This window comes from Trichomycterus rosablanca, chromosome 15 (genome assembly GCF_030014385.1).
Source record: "Trichomycterus rosablanca isolate fTriRos1 chromosome 15, fTriRos1.hap1, whole genome shotgun sequence".
Taxonomy (NCBI): domain Eukaryota; kingdom Metazoa; phylum Chordata; class Actinopteri; order Siluriformes; family Trichomycteridae; genus Trichomycterus; species Trichomycterus rosablanca.
The window spans coordinates 1,664,628-1,682,185 of record NC_086002.1 but is presented as its reverse complement, the minus strand read 5'-3'; the positions used below and the strand labels follow the sequence as shown (position 1 = coordinate 1,682,185).

Here is a 17,558-nt window from a genome sequence, read left to right as displayed (position 1 = left end):
AAGACAAGATAAACTAACACCAGACCTATGCTAACTGCTAACTAAGCTAAACACACAAACAGTGCTAAATGCTAATGCTAATCTCTAAGCTAAATGCTAATCTAAACATACATGAACCAAGCTGAAGCTAGACATGAATCCTAAACTAAAAATGAATAAGAGAAACAGAACCAAGACTAAACAAGAACAAGACAATCAGAACATGAACTGACTAACAGGACCGGACAGGAGCAAGGACAGGACCGGACCCGACCGGACAGGACCGGACAGGACCGGACCGGACAGGACCGGACCGACAGAGTTATAGGCAAAATATTCTCCTCTTGACTGATCCCAAGCTCCCATCTTAAATGCCATGGGCTTATTACCTCAAACGAGGTTCAGCTGTGGTTAATTAGCAGGGGACCAATCACAGTGAGGGGGCGTTATCTTGCCCCTAAAAAAACAAACTTCTCCAACATGTGCTCCTGGAGAGAAGGGCGTGGCATGTAAACATGAGGTCTGGGAGCACACAGAGGCTGGATTCGTGACAATATTTAGCTTCCCACATAAACCACATGAATGTGAGTTTGACCTTGGAGAAACGTCCTCCCAAAATGCACTCGGAGGCATCGTTACTTCGGCCGTGTTTCTTTTTCAGTGCCGCTGACCAAATTGTTGAATTTCTAAAACAGCTTGATCTTGACCTCATGATGAGACATCTTCATGACGTGTGCCCTCCGTTGCTTTGGTTCTTTGGTTCTTTGGTTCTGGTTGCCTTGAACCTTTCAGCCACGTCTGCATTTTTCTGTTCCCAAACCAAACCTCATCCTTCATCCTCACTTTCCCGTAATGTGCTCACTAATCTCATTTCACTCTGGCTGAAGATTTATGGGATTTGTAGTTTCAGCACCATTGTTCTTCATTTTTCTGTCCATCCCAAGGTGAGACAGAATCCTTTACATTAGAGAAACTGACAAACCAGTAATGATGGAGATTCACACGTTTGGATTTTCCTCTGAATGTCAGCAGGGCGTCTCGCAGATTGTTTTACTCAGACTGAAAACCTTCCTCCGTCGCTCCGTTTCACTCCTCGGTGAGGTCACGCCGGGGGCGTTTCACACTCGGATTGAATACTCGGGTCGTAACCATGAAGCGATTCTGAGCTTGTTTTGGAAGCAATTAAGCAAATGCGTGCAGTGAGCGTTTATTGTAATCTACTCACTACAAAACCAATGAATTTACTCTGTTCATGAGGTGAATTCTCTTTTTACTTCCTCCTTAGTTTCATTTTTCAGTTTAAATCATCAGAGTGTGAAACCAGTGCTAACTGCACCCAGCTTTGAAAACCATTTTATGTCCATATATACTGATCAGTCATAACATTAAAACCACCTCCTTGTATCTACACTCACTGCCCATTTTATCAGCTCCACTTACCATATAGAAGCACTTTGTAGTTCTACAATTACTGACTGTAGTCCATCTGTTTCTCTGCATGCTTTGTTAGCTCCATTTCATGCTGTTCTTTAATGGTCAGGACCCCCACAGGACCCCCACAGAGCAGGTATTATTTAGGTGGTGGATGATTCTCAGCACTGCAGTGACACTGAAATGGTGGTGGTGTGTTAGTGTGTGTTGTGCTGGTATGAGTGGATCAGACACAGCAGCGCTGCTGGAGTTTTTAAACACCTCACTGTCACTGCTGGATTGAGAATAGTCCACCAACCAAAAACATCCAGCCAACAGCGCCCCGTGGGCAGCGTCCTATGACCACTGATGGAGGCAATAGATGAGCGATCGTCTCTGACTTTACATCTACAAGGTGGACCAACTAGGTAGGAGTGTCTAATAGAGTGGACAGTGAGTGGACACGGTGTTTAAAAACTCCAGCAGCGCTGCTGTGTCTGATCCGCACATACCAGCACAACACACACTAGCACACCACCACCATGTCAGTGTCACTGCAGTGCTGAGAATGATCCACCACCTAAATAATACCTGCTTTGTGGGGGTCCTGACGATTGAAGAACACCATGAAAGGAGGCTAATAAAGCATGCAGAGAAACAGATGGACTACAGTCAGTAATTGTAGAACTACAAAGTGCTTCTATATGGTAAGTGGAGCTGATAACATGGACAGTGAGTCTTCTAATAATTTCTAAATATACATTGTCCTTTTCTTCCTCTCAGACGTGCTGATCAGATTCTCTACTGTAATGCAGTCTGGTGTTTTACTGTGTTTACTGTGATGCAGGAACATCCAGAAGAACGTCCAGAGCTTCCGTGTGATGTGTGTAGACTGTAATGAATAAGAAGAGTTGAATAGTGGATCTGGTGGTTTGGAGGTCCATTGTGAAGTGCCGTTGCTGTGTGTGTTATCACCGGCGGGCCGGTGGCCAGAGTTCCTCCAGAGAGTCTGTTCATGACGGCATATTTTTCATCTCCCGTTCCCTCCCAGCGTGCAGCTCTTTTATCTGGAAATGACGACGTTTACAGCTGGGACTGTTTGGGGCTAATCATTACCCTCCTGCTGGGAGCTATTAGATTCAGTCCCACCCTAGATGCGTGCGCCTTTGTTAAGCCTGCTCACCATTGTGGTTCAGTTATCATTTAGCTAAAGCTAATGTGCTATTTGCGGTTTCGTTCTGAGTTTAGCGACTTTTCACGGTTGCAGCTTAAAGGAGAAGAAGAATCTTTATTGTATTTTGTAAATATACACAAATTTTAACACTGATGCCTGCAACACACTTGGGACAGGTGCAAAATAAAAGAAAAAAATGTACAAAATATTAAAGTTGCAGCGTTTAAAGATGGTCCACAATATGCAGGTGAACTGGGAACAGATGAGGCTCACCACTTTATGTCAAAATTTATGGAAGAATTCTCAAAAACATTAAAAAAAAAACATTTCTTAATGCAAGATTGCAAATAATGAGGGTCGTTCACCATCTGCCGTACATAATATTGTAAAAAGATTCAGGAAATCTAGAGAAATCTCAGTCTATGCAGTCAAGGCCTGAAAATACTGTTGAATCTGTGTGACTTTGAGAATCTCTGTATTCATGCTGCTGAGATTAATACAGCCAAATAGATTCTACACTCACTGTCCATTTTATCAGCTCCACTTACCATATAGAAGAACTTTGTAGTTTTACAATTACTGACTGTAGACCATCTGTTTCTCTACATACTTTTTTTAGCCTGCTGTCACCCTGTCCTTCAATAGTCAGGACGCTCCTACCTAGTTGGTCCACCTTGTAGATGTAAAGTCAGAGACGATCGCTCATCTATTGCTGCTGTTTGAGTCGGTCATCTTCTAGACCTTCATCAGTGGTCACAGGACGCTGCCCACGGGGTGCTGTTGTCAGTGTCACTGCAGTGCTGAGAATGATCCACCACCTAAATAATACCTGCTCTGTGGGGGTCCTGTGGGGGTCCAGACCATTAAAGAACAGCATGAAAGGGGGCTAACAAAGCATGCAGAGAAACAGGTGGACTACAGTCAGTAATTGTAGAACTACAAAGTGCTTCTATTTGGTAAGTGGAGCTGATAAAATGGACAGTGAGTGTAGAAACACGGAGGTGGTTTTAATGTTATGGCTGATCGGTGTATATTAACAGTATATCAAACATTTATTTAATCATCTCCACTAACTGCTTCATCCTGGTCAGGGTCATGGTGGGGCCTGAGTGCGAGGCTGAAATACATCCTGGACAGGTCACCGATCCATCACAAGTTAACACACTAACACATTCATGACTCACTCTCACCTACAGGCCATTTAAAGCAGCCGGTCTGAATTCTGAATGTTTCCGAGAGGCGGGAGGAACCCGGAGAACATGTGAGACCTTTCACAGACAGTGACTAGAGGTGGGAATTGAACCCAAGTACCTGAGACCCTGCTGCACTGCTGTGCCACATTTAAACAATCTTTGGCGGCATGGCAGTAAATTACCACTGTGTGCCCAGTGATTCCAGGGAAACCGGAGCCACCGCAGCACTGACCAGGATAAACCAGAGGTAAACTTCACATCTGGTGTCTCTGTGTTAGATGTTTGGCATGTTCTCCTATATAAATATGGGTTTTGTCCAGAAACCTCCTCAAAACATGCAGTAGGTGGATTGGATCTTCTAAACAGCCCCAGAAGTGTAAGTAAATGTGTGTTGACCATATTCCTGCAATACTCTCACCCCATGTGTTTAGGAAGGCCCTGGAACCACAGTGATCCTGATCAGAATGAAGCAGTTTGTGATCCTGGGGAACCTGGTATGATCAGTCGAATCTCTCCTTTCTGTCCGGCTCTGTTATTCATCAACATCATACAACAGAAGAGAAGATGCCCTCACTGACCTTCACACCGAGTCCCCCAAAAGCTCCGTGATGATGCTTCTTCAATCAGAAGCTACAATCACAAACAGCTGGAGGAGGCCAGCAGGTCCGGGCGTTGTTTACATGAGCGAATGTGTCACACTCGCTTTCCCACTTCCAAAAAAACTCCATCCTGTTTATGATTGGTGATGAAACCCTGCCGAGACCCCCCAGCGAGGTTCCACTTTCCCTTTGTCCTCCCTCGGCTTTATAACACCGGCCGGCGCTCTGAGGTCAACCCTGCTCGGCTGAGGACAGATTTCTGAATCTCTTGTTCCCTCACGTCTGACCACAGGAACGTGTGAGTGAAAGTCTTAAGGGAATAAGGAAAAGCTGGAGAGTTTGAGGGACACATTCAGAGGACGTCGTTATCAGCTCTGGTTTTACGTTTCAGATCTGGGCATCTACATACAAACACGATTGGCTACGTCTGGAGAGACGGGGTGGCTGAGGCCTAGTGTGCAGCCTAGTAATTCTAAGGAAACCGGACCCACCACGACCCTGACCAGGATAAAGTCGAGGTAAAACATGAAAATGAAATAAATGCAAATATTTTGCAGTAATAGAGAATGTAAGTGACCAGTGCCAGCGGCCTGCAAAGAAACCTGACCTCGACCTCACTGAACATTTTTGGGATGAACTGGAACACCTCCTTCAAACAATGAAAAAGCTTAGAATATCCCCATCTGTATCACCGGTTCCATAATCTACAGGTCCAGCATGCGAGATTTTTCAGTGTTTTTCCATAATAACAATCAAAACACTGAGAAGAGTTGCAGGACAACCTGAAAGCAGCAGGAACAACAATCACACAGTAAACAGTAGGTAATAAACTGGCCTAGGATCTTCTGCATAAAAAGTAGCACCATTCTCAAACCAAGGGCTTTAAAGAGGAGTTGTCAGTCCCTTTTTCTTTAGCTGTGAAAATCTTCATACTTCTATGAGGTAACAAAGGCTTTGCTCACAATTAGCAATCCAGTTTATCCCATTAACACTGACACAGACATGACTGGCTATGTCTAGAGAGAGGGGGCGGCTGAGACCTTGTGTGCAGCCTAGTAATTCTAAGGAAACCGGACCCACCACGACCCTGACCAGGATAAAGTCGAGGTAAAACATGAAAACAAAATAAATACAAATACTAATAAAGTGCAGTAGTAGAGACCTGCAAAGAAACCTGACCTCAACCCCACTGAACACTTTTGGGATGAACTGGAATACCTCCTTCAAACAGCAGAGAGTGGAAAAGCCTAGAACATCCCCGTCTGTATCACCGGTTCCATAATTTACAGGTGGATAGTTTACAAATCGTCCCCAGACAGGAACAGCATTTTTCAGTGTTTTTCCATAATAACAAACAGAACAACAGTCACACAGGCAACAGTAGGTAATAAACTGGCCTAGGCTTTTCTGAATAAAATGTAGCATCATTCTCAAACCAAGGGCTTTAAAGAGGAGTTGTCAGTCCCTTTTTCTTCAGCTATGACAATCTTCATACTTCTATGGTGCACCAAAGGCCTTGCTTGCAATCAGCATTCCAGTTTATCCCCTTAACATTGACACAGACATGACTGGCTATGTCTTGGGGGTGGCATGGCCAAAGCCCTTTAATGGATTGGTGCCCTGTCCAGGGAGTTCCTGCCCTGCAGCCAGTGTTCCCAAAGCAGACCTGCTTTAACCCTGATCAGGATAATGCGGTCGATAAAAATAAAATAAATACAAATTATTATGGATGTAATCAAGTACCATCAGTGACCAATGCCGGTGGCCTGCAAAGAAACCTGACCTCAACCCCAATGATCACTTTTGGGATGAACTGGAACACTGACTACAAGCCAGGTCCAGTTGATGAAATGCGGTTGAAGAAAATGAAATAAAACCTGAAATCCTGTGGAACCCTCATGACTTTGTAAAATTAAAAACACTCTGCAAAAAGAAATGGGTCACAATTAAAATTTATGTTGTGTGTAAATGTGACGTGAATTTTTGTACTGAAAGTGGATAAAATAAATAAAATAAAAAGCAAAAGGGTTGCAAACCTTTCTGACGGTGAGTAAACGACTCGGTGGAGGAAGGTTCAGTCCTGCTTTAATACCAGTTCATTGTGGGATGGATTATTGATGGAGTAATTAGACGTGAAGGCACATTCTGACGAGCAGATAGTTTGGTGAAAGAGAGATGAAAGACTTCATCAGACCAGACGGGATTTAACAGAACTTATTAGGCCAACGTAACATCTGAGCACCAGGCAGGATCAGATGCTAGATGGTGCCTGGATTATTTCCAGGGTCTGATTGCCCAGGACGTAATTAAGAGCACTCAATAAATCTGTCTAGGAAAAACTGGCATCCCAACACCGGGTCTTCTGCCAAGCCGAGCAGGCTTAGTGATGCACCAGTCGCTCCTTCAGAGATCTTCAGAACCTGCACTCGGCACTCCATCGGAATATAAAATGGTTCACACTGGGAATTTCGGGTCTCATGTCTCAGCACAAGCTTTACATGAAGATTTATGTAAGCTACTGCAGACATGAGAAATGTACAAACACCTGTAGGACGTGTCATTAGGACCTTAATCCTCTGACTGAATGATTGAAACACACTTGTTTATCCATTCATTGTGGGTTTCTGACAATCTGATGGAATCAAGAATATACACACAGAATTTAGATGATTCAGATGATTCATTTGGTGGTGTAGAAAGTTCTATAATGTAATTTAACTCTGGGTCTGGTCTCCTAATTCCTTTTCTTTGCCCACATAAATAGGGCTAGTTTGACTCCACTCATCAGAATTAGCGACAAGCACTACTATATAAACCGATCAGCCATAACATTAAAACCACCTCCTTGTTTCTACACTCACTGTCCATTTTATCAGCTCCACTTAAAAAAAAACATCCAGCCAACAGCGCCTCGTGGGCAGCGTCCTGTGACCACTGATGAAGGTCTAGAAGATGACCGACTCAAACAGCAGCAACAGATGAGCGATCGTCTCTGACTTTACATCTACAAGGTGGACCAACTAGGTAGGAGTGTCTAGTAGAGTGGACAGTGAGTGGACACTGTGTTTAAAAACTCCAGCAGCGCTGCTGTGTCTGATCCACTCATACCAGCACAACACACACTAACACACCACCACCATGTCAGTGTCACTGCGGTGCTGAGAATGATCCACCACCTAAATAATACCTGCTCTGTGGTGGTCCTGTGGGGGTCCTGACCATTGAAGAACAGGGTGAAAGGAGCTAACAAAGCATGCAGAGAAACAGATGGACTACAGTCAGTAATTGCTTCTATATGGTAAGTGGAGCTGATAAAATAGACAGTGAGTGTAGAAACAAGAAGGTGGTTTTAATGTTAAGGCTGATCAGTGTACAAAGTACGTGGAAGAGTGGTCTCTTTACCACGGTCAGTATACAGAAGTGAAGTTTAAGGCTGATCACATGAACAAACAATGAAATAAAGATTATGTTTTCAGGCTGTAATAAGGTAAAACGTATATTTGAAGGAGAGTAGCTGAGGCATTGAAACACAACCATACTGCACCTACTGTCAGGTTTGTTGACTGCTCGTAGGAATGGCAACATCCGGCTAAGTTCTGACCACATTCTTATTCGGAAGCTGCTTAATGGCTATTTAAAGTATGCTAATCTGGGGATCCTGGGCTTGAATCTCAGCAGTGCTATCAGCCAGTCAGGCATCAGCATTGACATAATTGGATAATGGCTGGAGGTGTGGCTGAAACAGCCTAGCCACTCTCAGTGCAGGTCACAAGCCCGGATAGCAATAAGAGGGTTGTGTCAGGTAGGGAAGCCGAGTTAAAAACTGTGCCGAGTCTGGTATGAGGATCAGATCCACTGTGATTACTTCTAAATAATAAAAAAACACATCAGATTTTCTCATATTTTAAGCAAACCATTAATAAATGTATAGATTCCAGTTCATATCATTTGACTCTTTTTGGTTTTTGGCTCTGACGAGCACTAAGAACTGAAGCTATAGGAAGTGGCTTCAGGTACATAATTCCGTAAAGCTTCCAATTTTCAGCGGAATCGACCGAATCCGCCAGCTCGTGCGGACCGGATTTGAAAACGGGATTTATGTGGATTTTTGGGGAGTCTGATTGGATCGGTCAGCTCATGGTGAAAGGACACTAAAAATAGATGAGTTCTCATAAAGGCAATGAGGCTCGACTCAAACAGCTGCCAGTTTGCTTTTCCCCTCAGCGCCCGGAGACTCGGCGCTCATGAATATTTTAGGAATGTTTGTGTTGGATGATGGTGCCGAGGAAACTGGAGATCGTTCTCGGGCTTTCTGTGTCTGCTATAATATTGAGTTATTATACAGTGAACATAGGAGGGTGATATCAGCTGCTGCAAAAAGCTCTTAGCTCTCACTTATCACATCATACGATTATTTAATTGTGTGTGTGTGTGTGTGTGTGTGAGTGTGTGTGTGTGTGTGAGTGTAGGGGCTCGTTAACTTTGTCAAGATCTCTGTTGTGGAGTTTCGTTTGCAGATAATTGCAGTGTGTAATGAGAGCTGCGACATCAACAGCATGACAAGAAGCCTAACACGGAAATTAACGTCATTTCTTTAGAAGCCGACATCCAGTTGAACCCTCCGTCTTGTCTGTGGAAGAGAAAAATTTATGCACTAGCTGATCAAATGTATATGGACGCCCCTTTAAATTATTAAGTTCAGGTGTTTGACACATCCATAGCTGAACAACGGATGCATCAAATCTTCTAGTTTTGGGACAAAATGTGCCAACAGTTTAGAGAAGACCCTCTCCTGTCCAGCATGGTACATTAAGACAAGGTTTGACCAGTTGGTATGCAGGAACTCCAGTGGTTTGCTCACAGCTCTGACCTCAACCCTACTGAGATACTGCAGAAAGAATCACACTGACCTGGTCAGCGCGAGGAACCAAACTGAGAACCAACAGATCGGCAACGTGATTACAAATTAGTTTGTCCACGAGTCCTGCAGGTCCAGGAAGAGTTCAGATCAGAGGAATTCCTCTTTCTAATACTGGAGGTCAGTGTTTGTTGGTCAGAATCAGACGGAACCCCTGTGGATCTCTAATGAAACATGAGAGAGGCCGTTTACGTTTTCAGAAAGTGGTTTAGTAACGGGTCGATTACCTGCGGCCATTTCCGCATGCAGTCGGAATCGCAAGTCGCCCGTTATAGTCCAAAATGAACTGCAAATCCCAGGAGCTGCAGCAGCGCCAATCTGCGCTAATTGTCAGCACTTGATCGCGCTTTATTTAAGAGATCCTCATGCGCGCGATCAGTGCTGAGACATACTCAGTCGGTAGGGAAGTTGGCCGGTGTGCGTTCGTCCTTACATTCCCTGACTTCTTACAAAAGCTAGCTGCTTCTTAAAGCTCAAAAGATACAAACGCCTTTAGCGTTTGCTTCCACATTCCGGAAGCCCTTTTTTTTCTATGCCAGCGATTCCGCTGCTGAGTCGACTCCGAGTTGAGAGTCGTTTGCCGAATTGATTCGGAGTTGATAACCTAATCGACTCCCTTGCCATTTTTTCTCCTTTTCTCAATTTAGAATAGAAGAGAAGCATTGGGGTCACGGCTGTGTGTCGGGAGTCTGGTGGATCGAGTAGCTGGGTGACTGACCATGATCGTGGTTCCACCTAGCGCTCTCTTCTGATTACACAAGTGCGTTTTTGTCTACAACGGTGAGAGGTTTGTGGAGTCACCCTCTCATCCGCTTTATAGATTTACTTTTGTTTTTAACATGCACTTTCTTTCCACTTTTCCTGCAATTGGGTCCAGCTCCTTACTGGTGATCTTCTCCCTGATCAGGTGCACCAGTGCACCGTTACAGGTTTATTAGATTCTAAACTTCTAATCAATGTAATATTGACTCATTATTGATTATTATGATTTTGTCTGCTCTGATGCATCTATTCCTTTACATTTATTGGTTTTTGTTCATTGGTGTCGTTAGATAAGCTCTGACATCCAGCGGTTCTGATTTTGGGTTTGTGGCTGGACTATCTGCTACCAAGACGGGACAGAAGTAAAGGTCTGGAGTCTGAAGGAAATCAGAGGTGGATCAGCCTGCTTGGATGCCTCCAGCTCAACTTCATATGCAACAGCTATAAGGGTTGGTTGCACTGATGTCTTGGGGTGGTGCATCATCAATGAGATCCTGGTTCGAATCTAGCATCTACACAGGCATGATTGGCAATCTCTGAGGGGAATAGGGGTGGGGAACTTTGGATGGCCCAAGCCCTGTTATGGATTGGTGCCCTGTTTAAAGGGTTCCTACCTTTCCTGGTGGAACTAGATCTCAAGTGACCCAGACCAGGATAACGGCAGCTGATAGAAATGTACATGTGTAGCCTTCAACAAAACCAACTGATCCTGGATCTGTATGAGCACCTTCAATAGGTTCTGGAGACAGCAGAAGGAAAACCTGAGACCACTGAGGCTTCTTCATGGTCCACTGGTGGTCCTCAGCCCAGTGGTGGAGAATCCCCAGTTCTGCTGTTTCAAAACACTGTGAATGATCTGACAATGTAAAAAGACTAGAGAGTCGAAACCGGAGCCCCACGGACACAAGCAGCACAAATGAATGCAGTTATTTTCTATAACCACATTACATTAAATACTGTTTTCCTTCCAGTATCGATCGTCTCGATCCCCGTGTCCATTCTCTTCTGAGCTCATAGACTCACAACAGACTGCAACTGTAAGTCTCTTCAGATCCGATCGCTCCTGCAGCCCGGACAGACGATCAATAAACACACTGATTACACTCAGCCAGAAGAAAAGCTGAACACCGTCACATTCATCATCTGGATCTTTTTAAACAGAGCTTTACATACAGTAGATTCATAACACTGTAGGACCAGAAGTATGTGGACACCTGACTGTAGGCTTGTTGGTCCATTAATTTGGAGTCGCCCCCTTTGCAGCAGTGACAGATTCCACAGACTGGAAAGACTGTGGAACTAAATCTCACACTAACTTACTCAGACCGTGTCCTCATGGACCTCGCTTAGTGCACTGAGGCACAATCATGCTGGAAGAGGAAAGGGACTTCCCTAAACTGATTTACACAGTTGGAATTTATTTTATTCAATAACCAAAGGGTGTGATTTATTTTCCACATGGTTGTAGATCTTAAAAATGAGGCCTCCTGTACTTAGACCCTCTGTGTGTTTAGAGTGGTAGTATGGAGATGAAATATCAGAACTCTGTGATCTACATTAATTCAGACACACACATGTGCACCAGGATTACCAAAACATTTCTGTAAGAAGGTGTAATCCTGTACAGCGAGAAATCCCACAAACCCTCTGTCCCGAACCTTAAAGACCTTTCCGGCTCCCAGAGGTCGGGTTAATTACATTTTAATCCATCATTAGCATAAAGCTATAAATCATATCTGAACGGCTGAGGAAGGGGCCTGTCTGGAATTAAACGCAGAGAGTGCGTTTAAACCATGAGAGTGATGCACGCTTCAGAAGATGTGAGGCACTGAGAAAGCCTGGAACCTTCTTCTCCTCATTGAGAAAGAACAAATTGTGACCGAACCTATTCTCGAACCCTGAGGTACTCCCTGTACATGAGAACTAATTATAGTGTAAAAAGGTTCAAGTTCGACAAAACTTTTAACAGATACTGTGTATGCTCTGTTTTTAATTCAGTAGCTGCAACACTACAACAATATAAACAAAAAAGTTGGGAGGTGGAGGGGGGCATGTTTACCATTGTGTTACATCACCTCTCCTTGTAACAACGTTTGGGAAATTAGGGCAACTGAGAAAAATGAAGGATTTTTTCCACAATTATTGCTCTAAGTAACTTTTTCGGATGCTCAAAAGTCAAGTTCCCTAAAACTTGTAATAATAATAATAATAATTGTGCATTATTCGGGCACCAATCATGGTGAAGGCAGAGGAGCTTCCTGAAGTGCTCAAAAACAAAATGTTTAAGCAAACACCTCACTCCATCATTCCAATAAATGAAAGTCCATAAGACCACAAATCCTCGGACATGGGCATCACACAAACTAGTCCAATGTGCCCTTAAACTGCTGTTTTCTTCTTTCATATTAGGCATCACCACAGTGAATCTGCTCTTCATACCAGACTTGGCACAGTTTTTACGCAAGATGCCCTCCTTGACTTTACCCTCCTATTTATAGCCAGGCTTGGAACCAGCACTGAGATCGCACTGATGATAGCTAGGTTGTTTCGGCCACCCCCCAACCCCCCATCCCAAACATTAAGCAATAATACCCATGCAGATGCCCGACTGTCAGATAGCACCAGCCAGATTCAAGATCTCTTTACCGCTGCACCACTCAAGCTGATGATAAGGTATGTATAAGAGTAACAAGCAGTCATTCGACCTGAAAGCAGCTGGAACAACAGTTACGCATCAAACAATAAGCAATAAAATCCACCATAATCATCTCTGTTCCTGCACCCCAGCCACAGGAGCACTGGGCTGCTAAAATGGACCAATCAAAGCATACTTCAGATCAACCAAATATTCAAATCTTTAGCAGAAATTGACTTGATATTGTTTGATTAAAATAAATAAATAAATAAATAAATAAATAAATAAACTATGTGTGCGTATGATCTCCAGAGCACCAAAAACCAGCAGTGAAGTAAAGTGGTGGAAGCATCATGATATGAAACATGTCTCAGACTTTTTGCACCCTTCATGTTCCCTTCAAAGACATCAGAGGAAATTTATCTTAACAACACCACACACACACACACACACACACACACACACACAGATAAATGGTGTGTGTGATGTCCCGGCGCTTCTTATGTTGGTTCCATGCTGTGCTATGTCGTCTGTGTCTCTGTGGGTTGAACATTCCAGCAGAAATCCTCCGTGTTAGATGAAACTGGACAGTCGGTGGTTAAGGTTCATTCATCAGCCCCGCAGCGGCTGGTTTGATTAATGGCTCGGACTTTGATCCGCCCATCGTTACTGTTTCTGTTTCTTTCCAGCTCTGACAGCTTCACATTTCTCATGTTTTCTGATCAATGGCCACCTTGAACCTGTTCGGCGTCTTTGTTCCATGATCAGTGAAGGATGATAAACGATGCCTGAACAGCGGACGCTCAGATTTCAGACCTGCTGGAACACAAGCCTGACTGAACTCGATCGATCGTCTAAACATGGAAAGGGGCGGATAAAAGAAATTGGGTGCTTACCACAACAACAGCGACCCCTATTGTCTGGTCTAGGTACTGACATGAGCGGTGGAGGAATACAGAGATGTAGTGTGGTCCTTCATGATCTTCACACTTTTATGCAAAGCTACTTTTACCTGAAACGCCTGAACTTAATAATTACAAGGTGTGCTCAAATACACTATAGAGTCAAAAGTATTTGGACACCCGACCATGAGCTTGTTGGACGTCTCATTTCAAAAACAAGCTCTAATAAAACAGAGCAACCTTTTCAGCTAGAACAACAGCCGCTGTTCTAAGAAGGCTCCTTACAAGACTTGAAGTATGTCTGTGTATGGGAATTTGTGCCCATTCAGTAGTACACAGGAGCATGTGTATGGCTGGGCACAGATGCTGGTGTTCCAGTTCATCCCAGAGCTGTTGAGTAGGGCTAAGATCAGGGCTCTGTGCAGGTTCTTTAAACCGAGATTTTCTTCATTTCTTTATAGAGCTTGCTTTAAGGGCCCTCCCTAAACTGTTGATCCTTTATAAAATAGATTTTTACACCTAACTGCAATGGCTGGAAGACATGAATTAAAAAAAAAATTGGAAGGGGTGTCCCAATACTTTTGGCCATATAGCATATTTTAAGAAAACAAAAGGCAAATCATCACGTGGGATTATGAAGGAACCCCGTCAGTGTTCTGACGTCCTGCAGGTCCGTTATCTGGTTGTACTGGGAGAAAGGACCATCACGCCTTGAGCTTGTTGTTCAGACCAGCAGGTCTCCGATCCTCCGGAGCACCGCTGCATTTAAAGGCAGGAGAGATTTAACCACGGAGCCCTTTTTTAAATTACAGAGGGGTTTTAATTAAACCGAGCGCTGGTTCTCGTGTGGTTCATTCTGTTCCACCGCGAGAACCTGGCTGGATTTATTCCACCATCGTTTGTAAAGGCGCGGCGTTTACGGCGGGTTTCATCAGCGGCGTATAGAACCACCGAATCTAATGATTCCACTTCTGCTCCTAAACAACAAACCTTAATTACATGATGTGATTCTCGTCCGTAATATCACGTCTGGGAGGGTCTGAGCATTCGTCTTAATTAAAGGATCAGCGGGACTTACTGCTTTGGAAAGAAATATTGGACCCTGGACGTCTGGCTAAAGCTGAGCGTTATGAGGACGGCGGTTATTATTATTTTTATTTATTTATTTTCTCACTTGGCTTTATGAGAAAACAAAACGCAGCCGCGCCCGCCATTCCGCTCACATGATTCGATTTAGAATTTCAGATGATTATCTTTATTTGGCTTTAGGAACTGTGGGTGTAGCTGAACACAAGGGCTTTCATTCCTGTAAATATCTCATTTTTGGGGGTACTCGGGCGGTGCTTCATCTTATACGCTAACCTAAAGACTCCAGACTCGACGGTGCCACCAGGCTGCATCCAATGAAGGAAAGGCCGGATGAAAAATTACATGTAGTAGCGTCTTCTGTACGTCTGTCCCTGCTGGACCAGCAGGGGTCGCCAGAGTGCACAGGGGAATTTATCTTATCCAGGTGATGGATCGTTCTCAGCACTGCAGTGACACTGACATGGCGGTGGTGTGTTAGTAACACTGCTGGAGTTTTTAAATACCGTGTCCACTCACTGTCCACTCTATTAGACACTCCTACCTACCTAGTCGGTCCACCTTGTAGATGTAAAGTCAGAGATCGCTCATCTATTGCTGCTGTTTGAGTCGGTCATCTTCTAGACCTTCATCAGTGGTCACAGGACGCTGCCCACGGGGCGCTGTCGGCTGGATATTTTTGGTTGGTGGACTATTCTCAGTCCAGCAGTGACAGTGAGGTGTTTAAAAACTCCAGCAGCACTGCTGTGTCTGATCCACTCATACCAGCACAACACACACTAACACACCACCACCATGTCAGTGTCACTGCAGTGCTGAGAATGATCCACCACCTAAATAATACCTGCTCATTGGTGGTCCTGTGGGGGTCCTGACCATTGAAGAACAGCATGAAAGGGGGTAACAAAGCATGTAGAGAAACAGGTGGACTACAGTCAGTAATTGTAGAACTACAAAGTGCTTCTATATGGTAAGTGGAGCTGATAAAATAGACAGTGAGTGTAGAAACAAGGAGGTGGTCATAATGTTATGCCTAATCTTGTATTTTTGGCGTTTATTTGTTGGGTCCATATCATGATGCTCCAACCACCATACTGCACTCTGAGTTGGTTGTTTTTGGGATGGTACACATGGCTACTTCTTTCTCCAGTCCTGAGCAGATTCATTACCAACAGGTTTGTGTTTGTTTTATTTAGCAGGTAAGTTTAGTGAAGGTTGTAGTAATGGAGAACGTTGACATGTGTTGTTCCTGCTGCTTTCAGGTCATCCTGCAACCATTTCTGCAAAGTGACTTACTGTACCTTACAGTGGCTTCCACTTACCTTCTTTATTACTAGTCTGGAACAAGTTGTGCAATCCTTTCTCGACCAGCTGCCCGGGATCATAATGGAACCACTTTGGAGATGTTTCCCTCAGGTCCACCCTGATACAGAGGAAATATTTGGACGTGCACCGTGTCCAAAATATTATTTTACTGTTTCTGGTTGGTCCTGTTTAATGAGAGCCGTCTCAGTTCAGTTCCTGTCAGCAGAGACCCGGTGGCATTTACTTCACTAATTCACTGGCAGGATATTCGCTAAGCCTGTGTGTGTGTGTGTAAGTGTGTGTGTGTGTGTGTGTGTGTGTGTAGGTGTGTGTGTGTGTGTGTGTGTGAGTGAGTGTGTGTGTGTGTGTGTGTGTGTGTGTGTGTGTTAGCTGCTCAACCTTTAAATGTGAATCATTTAGGCACAGAGGAGCTTTTAGATCTGATTGTCTGCACCGATAATGATGATGTTTCATTAGAAAGAAATTTACTCTCTCATCTGGACCCGGGCGTGGCTCGGGCAGGAGACACGGACCAACTGTGTTTCTGCAGTGCTGGGCTGGCACGTAACACCCCTGTGTTCCCGAGTATCATTTACACCTACATTCTATATATTATTATTTTTTAAATGCATTATTTTATAACATATATGGTCAAAAGTATGTGGACACCTGCTGTATATGGACATGATATGATATGTGAAGGAACTATAGTGGCCTGTACAGAGCCTGAACACTTTGGGGATTAATTGGAATGTCGGTGCCTGACCATGTGACCTTGATAAGATCTCTAACAAACTGATGGTCAGGTGTCCACACACTTTTGGCCACAAACAAAGACTGTTTAATAATAATCATTTTTAATCCACCACTTCTTGATTGACCTGGACTACAAATACAGTCTCATGCATAAGCTTCGTACACCTTGATCCACCACTGCGAAGACCCAGGTTCGAGAAGACCCATGTGCGGTGCTACCGGTCTGGTCGGGCGCTCTACAGACCCAACTGAACGTGAAAAATGAAAAGGGAGTCACTTCCATGCCTGTCCAACAGCTCCTCCACCAAACAGCGGGTGAAGGAATACCGAGAGTAAAGCGTGTTCCTCCATACATGATAAAGCTCTGCAGAGGAATCTGTCACTGTCTGGTGAAAAGAAGAGGTCACTTTTTGGAGTGTTGGAGGAGGTCTGTACTGGTCTGCAGCCTGGTTCTCAACTACTGTCTGAAGGTGCACACTGCCAAGGTCACAGGTAGGAACTGTGGCAGGAAAAAGGGCGTTAAATTTGGAGATGAAGCTTCTGAGTTTGAGTCTCGATAGTGCTAGCAGCCTGGCTGGACCCTTAACAGACGCACGTGTCTGAGGGAGGGAGGGTCATTTAGGGAGGGTTTCTCCTGTCTGTAAACTACAGCTCCTGTATCTGTGTGACAGTGCAGGCCACAGAGGATCTGTAGTGAGGAACTGGAAATGACTAAATTTAAAGAAACAAGGATTTCCATTCTCACTAAAGGTCCACGCCTCAGCAGGACCCATCACCCGCTCATTGTTCTGAAGGGTCGGCGGAGTCGTGAGACGACGTGGCAGCGTGAATGTGAAGGA

The 17,558-nt window shown here is 44.3% G+C and overlaps 1 pseudogene; it reads right to left on the bottom strand.

The window, feature by feature from the left end:
* Positions 1–9,510, bottom strand: part of LOC134329524 (macrophage mannose receptor 1-like) — a 73,750-nt pseudogene extending 64,240 nt beyond the window's left edge.
* Between the last annotated feature and the right edge of the window lie 8,048 nt (positions 9,511–17,558).